General features: G+C 36.5%; 1 long non-coding RNA gene across 1 annotated transcript; it reads right to left on the minus strand.

Moving 5' to 3' along the window:
- Positions 1-964: 964 nt before the first annotated feature.
- Positions 965-3,517, minus strand: LOC132619345 (uncharacterized). Its single transcript, XR_009574696.1, has 3 exons — positions 3,340-3,517; positions 2,412-2,462; positions 965-1,052 (listed from the first exon to the last, which is right to left on the minus strand). It is a non-coding gene; the product is annotated as an uncharacterized LOC132619345 (long non-coding RNA).
- Positions 3,518-8,615: the final 5,098 nt, after the last annotated feature.

An 8,615-nucleotide genomic window follows, 5' to 3' on the forward strand; every position in this document is an offset into this window, starting at 1 on the left:
GTGTGTGTGTGTGTATATATATGTGTGTGTGTGTGTGTGTGAATTGTCACGACCCAACTAGTGGGCCATGACGGGTACCTGGAGTTGGCTACCGAGCACCACTAATCACGCTTCTATCATACTCAACCTGGACATATATCAATTTCAACATAGAACTTGTCATAAACCAATTTCCAAATCTCCCAAAACATGTATATAGGCATAAGCCCACGAGGCTACAAAGTGACGTACAAAATGTACAATGAAAAAGTCTCATAACATCTACAACCCACATATAAGCATCTACGAGCCTCTAACTAAACTACTGAAATCATTAGGACGGGACAGGACCCCGCCATGCCACACTATGTACACAGAATAATATACCAAGGAATGGCGGCTCCGGAGTAGTGGAGTGCCCCTACAAATATGCTGAGTGAGCTCCTAAGCGTCTACGCCGTCTCCTTGTCTACCTGTGGGCATGAACACAACGTCCATAAAAGAAAGGACATCAGTTCGAACAATGTACTGAGTATGTAAGACATGTACAACAGCATAATAAGGAAATGAAGGAGCATAAGACAAAGAGCAAACATGTAACGGATTGCCTCTTAAGGCGAAGTCATGCATGCTAACTGTTATAGTAAAAATAATATCATATCATACATATATTGTCACGACCCAACTCCGTAGGCCGCGACTAGTGTCCGAAATGGACACCCAAACGCACCCAATATCCCAAACTAGCATTTTAACAGAATATATTTAAGTATGAGAGTCATTTGACGTTAATAATTATCATAGATGCACCGGCATAGTACATGGAAGCCGATGAGGCTGTCACAGATCATATCATATCAAAACATATACAGAACCCACACAAGTATGTCTACAGACCTCTACAGATCATAAAAGAATCATAGGACGGGACAGGGCCCCGTCGTACCCCTGAATAATGTACATATATGTAATACTAGCAAACTGTACCAAAATATAGGCTCTGGACAAAGAGTGCTCCAAATAGCAGAATATATGTCCTAGGCGGGTGGGTCACCAAAACCTGTCGTCAGTACCTGCGCGGCATGAAAACGCAGCCCCCGAAGAAAGGGGGTCAGTACGAAATATGTACTGAGTATGTAAAGCACGGAACGTAGTAAACAAAGTCATAATCAAAGCAGAAGGTACAGAAAATGGACAGAATATCCAGATTAGCAAAATGTTGATCATAAAGCATAAATAGTATTTGTTGAAAACATATGTCGTACCTGGTCCCATTACGGAACAAGATCATAACCGAAACAGAACTTACAGAGAAGTGAGTGTGACATCCGAAGTGTCAAATGCATATTTTCAAAACATGAGGAGTGTGTACAGAAACATATATCATATCATACTCGGCCCCTGCCAAGGGACTCGACAAACAGAACGTGGCCACCTCCCGACGCTGGTGCCACCATACATAAGGAACAGAGTAGGGGATAACCCCGTAACATAGCATATCATATCAGATGGCCATATCAGATCATATCATATCAGAATGTGTGTACATGGCACAGCATACTCTAAAACCCATGTACATTTATACCTGCCCCCTCACATCGAGGCACGGCGAACAATGCAGTAGAATACGCTTGACAACATATCCTGGCCCGGGCTCAGTGTGGGAAACATTGAGGCATCCACGAACAGAGTAGTGAGAAACTAAATGCAATAAAAATTTCATGTATTTCCAGAGACTCAATGACGCATATCAAATGACAAATTGTAATAAGGATATCGGACAGAATCATAGTAAGCGTATGTCGGATGTCACAATGAGTTACGGAAAAATAATCCTTCTGGGATCGTTTTCATATTCCAAAATGGTTTACCATACTCGAGGGAATCATTAAAACAATTTTCCTTCAGTAGTTAAAAGGATAGTTAAACGTTTCATTTTTATATTGTTCAAAAATAAGGCAATAGTACAATAAGGGAGCAAAGCGAAAATAGTGGGGACTAAATGTATTACAAAATATCGTACCTTTACAGAGACTTAATATAGTATTCAGAATAAGTATCATTAGTAGTTGGAAAAGTTGTTAAGACGTTTCCTTAAAAATTGCTTGTAATCAAGTTACAATTGACCATAAGGGTAAAATCGGAAATAGTGGGCCCATCTCGGGACAAACAAAGCGGCGGGCTCCAACTACGTATATTAAGCTTATGGGGTCACCTACAGAGGTCCTAGGGACATTCCATAACTTTATAAGCAGTTTGGAGAAGTTTGCATAATTTTTCAACAAAACATACCTAAAGGGTTCAATTCTATTGAACGAAAATATGACAATTTCAAATGCGGATTCCGATGGACAGAATATTTTTCGAGGCGTGAATCCGATCTTAGTACATCTAGGACATGCCAAAGGAAGAATCGGGATAGCTTTACATACCTTTTACGCTCTTTACGCCTTTCCAAGTTCACTTCCCGTTTCGTCCAAAATCTGCAAATGGTCACATTTACCAAATGTTAACCATAAGGCTTTAGGCTTAAATCTCAAATCAACACTTTTCTACGGAAATTTGGGCAGCATTTCCCCTATACATATAGCATCCCCGAGAATTCAACTCGACCAAAATAATCATCAACAACCCAACAACAACACTAACAACAACAACAACAACTACAAAACACACAATATGGCACAACTAGCCTTCTTTCCGACATAATGTCATAAACTTCATTCCCACTTCATATTCTCAAATCAATATCAACATTCTCGTATTCATTACTAATCAAGATCATTACAATAAAATTCGGAAGCATTTCATATCATTTCTACAAAATATTCACAAGATATACCAAATATACAAACTTTCCACCAAAGTCATAATTCCTCCAAAACTTCTAATCTTTAACAAACATTTTCATAACATGTTTCCATCTTCCAAGTTCATCAACAATCATCATAATTTACACCTTAACAACTTCATTTTCATAATTACATAAATCTACCATAAAATCACAAAACTTCCCATAACAACTTAACAACCAATCTTTCATGCTAATATGAACTAGCATTCTTCCATTGACACCACAAGGCTACAACAACACAATTAACATATGGACACAACCATATCTTCAATTCTTTTATTTCAACAAGAACAATAACATATCAAAACAGCCCCCAATTATAACATCAACCCCTAGCTATTTTAGAAAATCCGACCTTAATGACTCAAGATCATATTTTAAATCAGCCCACAAAACTAACAAGAGCTCTAGCATATATCCTAACTTGTCTCCCACAATTTCTTTGTCTAACAAGTTGACTAATGACCAAACTAACTCAAAAACATATAGAAAAGATGTAATCTTACCTCAATCACACAAGAAAATCCTTAATCTTAGGATACTTCACCTAGAAGAAAGCTTCAACTTCAACACAAAGTAATCCCGAAATTGCTAAGATTCGGAGGGGATCGAAATTATAATCATGAAATCGACGAAGGAATAAAGCTATACTTGATCTTGGATGGATTTGAGAGAACTTGAGGAAATTTCGTAAAAGGAACCTTTAATAGGTTACTACCGCACTACGTTGAAATTTAAAGAAGGAACAAGTTTCTGTAGCACTTCATTAATTTGAAGAGGAGGAAAATCGATTGCTGCTACTGTGAAAATTTGAAGGAAGGAATCAAATACTTGCTGGTACTATTGATTAATTTAAGCAAAAGATATTTGCTGCTGCTATCAACGAACTTGAAAGAAGAAAACAAAGGTACTTGCTATTAGTACTAATGAAAAATAAAATATGTTGTGGAAGAATATGTTGGTACTTATCCATTAATCCTTTAATATACTACATTTATGTCAATTATGTAGACATGACACGTGAATACACCATGAAACAATTAAAGAATATAAGCCTTGTCTCAGGTACTACTATTAAAATATTAATGAATCATGGTACCATATAAAATTAATACGTACACTAATATTTCATTAAAACATCCATGTAAAAATAGATACTTTTTATCAACTTCTAATTTTCCCAGTCTATATAAAGAATATCAATTTTTGTATCCTTAATTCTCAAAACGGTAGAGAGATAATCTTCTTTTCTTATGAGAAAATAATTTCTATCGTCACAATAAGGAAAATTCCATTTATGAACTTCCTCATATCATGTATATAATTTAGAGCATATTCAAAAGGTAGTAGCAATAATAGTAAGTACTCGAAATCATACTTTTCAATTTTCAATATTTTTTTTTTTTTTACTAAAAGGTTTCACTTAAAAGAAAGTACCATATCAAGACTATATATAATAGTTTCGAAACTCGTCAAACTTATGGGTCTTACATATATAACTACGACGAAACTTATTTTCTTCGATTTGTTTAGCTTCTAATATTTATAACACGTCTGTACCATGTCTCCAACCACCTATAAGCTTGGGGGGATAACCTCGTTTCCATTACCGGTGTCATTTAACTCGTACGCTTTCCAACGCATGGAAATGCGGGATGTAACATATATAAGCTGCCCGACCATGTAGGTACACCATTAGCCCACGCTCAGGCCTCCTGCGTTCCGGGCATAAGCTACCCACTGCAGTGGTGTGTCTGCCCGGCCGCCTATAGGGTGGCGCAGTGTTATCATACATGTACATAATATGAGGCATGCATGGGAGCTGAAGTAAAAGATATAACTCTATCGGAGTGACGTAAGGTCGGGGACCTCCGATTAGATTATGGAATAATCATCATTGCTATGCCTCACCTTGGAAGGACCAACGTCATGAGGTGAGACAACAACAAGAAGTAACATCAATAAAATCATAGAAATAGGATTATCAACTCATGAAAGCATCATTATCATCATCATTATCAAAGAACATATCTCATCTCTATCTCATAAGAAGCTCTTAGGCGTCTTTAACTTTCATCTTTGGGATGTAAGAAGGTCATGGAAATATAGAGAAGAAATTATAGTATAGAAGGCATGCCTTTGAAAGAAGGGAACTAGCCTTACATACCTTTACGTCTCTTCAAATTTATCGACTAAACGCTTTCCTTCTAAGTTCACTATTCTACATTCAAGAGAATTTGTACTAAGATTAGACAACCCGAAATATACTTAAGCTTAAGCTAAATCAACTAAGAGCTAATGAAAATTGGGCAGCATTTCCTTTGTTTCAACAACTTCCTCCAGATAATAAATAATTCCCAAACATCATCAATAACACCCACAATATAGTAATCAATAAACCTCTTCAAGTTAAGCATTATTCAATTCTCACAATTCCCCTTCAAGGGTATCCATAACCATAATTACAACACAACGTCATATTCATTCACATATAATGCTTCTTCAACATCCTTAATATCATTCATATCAAGATTATTCTCATGGCATAGCAAGAACTGTGATTCATATCATGTTACGATTCAAGAATTTCACCTTTTCCATATTTGCACTTCATACTCTATTTTCTTCCACAATCCAAGTCTTTCAGCCATCCAATACTCTTAATAACATGAAGTGGACGAAAAACTCACCTTTGATTATGTAGGAATGGGCTTTGGATGAAAATACTTCACTTGGAGAAAACCCCAACTTCACTTCCAAAGGAATTTCTAGCTTCCCATAACCCTAGTTAGCATCCTTGCACTTGATTCCACTAATTTTTGGTATTTGATATTTGATCTCCCTTGAATTTGTGTTAATGAGATGTATAGAGTGTTCTACAGGTTTCAAGAGGTGCGTAGGAAATGAGAAATGAAAATATGAACTTTGGGGTCTTATATTTATAAAATGGACAAAGCTGCTGCTATGAATTATACGGACACTTATACGGTCCGTATAAGTGACCGTATAAGTCTTCCAGTGATAACCCCTCACCGTGACTGTTATACGAACCATTATATGGACCGTATAAAGTTATACGGACCGTATAAATTTATACGGACCATATAAATGGTCGTATAACCCACATTTTTCCAAAGTTGTTCTCGTTGTTTCGTTTGATCTCCAATCCTTATGGAACCTTCTTTGCACTTGTTTAACACTTCATTAACAATTTAAAGAACCTTATAACGCATCCCCAAGATCTTACTAACTGTTAGCTCGACAATTTCAAAAACTTTTCCCTAAACACGACTTATACCTCACTTTCCTTTGACGAACTTTCTTCCCTTGCCTCAAATGTATTTGGAATCTTAATTGGAATTATTAAATATCCCTCCTTACTTATAGGGACTCCATGCACACCTTAACTTGCGCTAGTTTAATCCCCGCACGACGACGCGAAATGTCTGAGGTGTAACATATATAATGCAGTATATCATTCATATGCTGAAAAACATTGATACTGTAACATGTCTCTTCTGTCTCTCTATAAACACAAGGATATAGGGAAGTGATATGGCCTCTCAGAAAGAACAACATAACACTCTGAAACTATGCAACAATATGACAAGCTCTACTTTGACAAATCTCTATTCATAAGGTTCTTAACGCTCCTACCATATATGGAATCATGCCAAGAAAAGAAGGAACAGCCTCAACATACCTGGAAGTTCACTTCTCGAATTTCCAACCTACTTCCGGTCTCGCAATCTACTTATAAAACCATTCATGCTATTATTAGGATTATCGTTATATGCCTATCTTAAGCCATCAAATTAAACCCTTTTTAGAATCTACCGAAATTTGGGCAGCATCTCCCCTATATCTTCTACTCCCTCCAATCTTCAAAACAACTCCTAAGGCACAATAAAACATCAACAATTCCATAATCAAAATATTACATTAAAACTATACTCAATTTAATCCCAAAACTTCTTTTCATAATCAATCCATAACCACAACTTCATCCAACCCCTTATACCCTCATATACGACAATTCCTTAACATCATTATTATCCCTCATAACAAAATTATGCTCAAAACATACTAATAATTATGACTCAAGTTAATTCACAACTCAAAATATCATCAAATGTATATTTGATTTTTCCTCCAATTTTCTTCTCCTCACATCTTAACATAATAACCAAACAAACTCATAAATATGAAACAAAGATGAAATCTTACCTCAAAATTCAAGAACACTTTAATTCCATGGTTACTCCACCTTAAAAATACTCACCGAAACATCTTTAATAAGAGGAGACAAGTGTTGACATCACTTGGAAACCTTAACCACTTTAATCTTCACTTTGATCCTTGGTTTGGGCTTGGAAATATATTTGGAATATGTTTGGAGAGGTTTCTAGGTCTTTCTAGGACTTGGGGTTATGTTAAAAATGACATAAAAATGACCAAAATTGTCATATAAACTTGTAAGAATATATGTGGATGTTGTGGAAGGGTCTAGAGTTGGAAAATGACCCAAAAAAATGACCAAAAAGGTCCTTTTATACTTGACAAGGTCGGTGGAACCGACCTAAAATGTTGCGCACTGTAGCTGTGCGCTTCTTCTCCACTGGCCTGACTTGTAACGTCCATAACTCTTTACTCCGATGTCATATCGACGAGAGGTTTGTTGCGTTGGAAACTAATCTTCATGAACTTTATTTTAGGATTTTGCTTTACTTCAAAATTCTTCATATGCTAAAAGATATACTTCTCTAAAGTTTTTTTTTTTATACTTCTTTAAAGTTGACCCAAAATTTCCGTTCAAAATTCTGCCAAATTTTCTCAAATTTTCGACAAGCTTATTTTCTTCGATTTGCTTGATCCCAGAACCTTTAGACACTTGCTTAGCACTTATTAAGAGTATTCCTTATCCTCATAACAGTTCCATCACGTCTCTGAGCTTATGTTAGTTTACTCACGACGCAAACGACGCAAGAATTTTCGAGGTGTAACATTCTCCCCCCCCCCCCCCCCCCCCCCCCCCCCCTTAAAAACATTCATCCTAGAATGTTGAAGTAAACCTCGTTTTGACGTTCATGTCAATATTCTCACCTGCATCTGCTGGCATTTACTTTACTTACTAGTAGTCTTACTCATGTATTCGAAATCGAACTTTATTCGAACTACACAACTTATGATTCTCCTAGCGGTTCCTTGGAGGCGATATAACTTAAGTTAATAAATCGTAACCATAATTTGTAGACTTATGGCACTATATTGATTTGTTGAAGTGACAATCCCCTCTTGTTCATTTAGGCGTTTAAACCTTTATACTTATGGTCCACTAAATCTTTCCTCATATTCTGCTGGCGATTTCTGAGAACTTATCCATTAACCCCATCATTCATATGAATAGTGATCAACTTGATGTTTAGCTTTTCCTTCCTTTTTATCCCTATGAGCCCTACGCTCTATTTCTCAGTTGATTAACAGATGTACCTGGAGCTCTTCTGCTGAAATGTTACGAGTCTTCATATCGTTCAATTGTGCCAGTACTGATTGATTCTACTCAACTAGTTAGTATTCTCCTTAACTCTCTTGGGTTGCCTTATACTGCTTCTTTAGCATTCGCCCGTCTTATTACAGTGGTATTCGATAGTTTGTTATACTGTAGCGCCTCAATTTCGGACAATTAACCTTTCTTGGATTCCTTGGTTTCCTTATATGAGCAGTAACATGGTTCCTTCTTAACATATACAGTTCTTTCTCATGCGCTTACTGACTTATCCTC

This window comes from Lycium barbarum, chromosome 11, assembly GCF_019175385.1.
Source record: "Lycium barbarum isolate Lr01 chromosome 11, ASM1917538v2, whole genome shotgun sequence".
Classification (NCBI taxonomy): Eukaryota; Viridiplantae; Streptophyta; class Magnoliopsida; order Solanales; family Solanaceae; genus Lycium; species Lycium barbarum.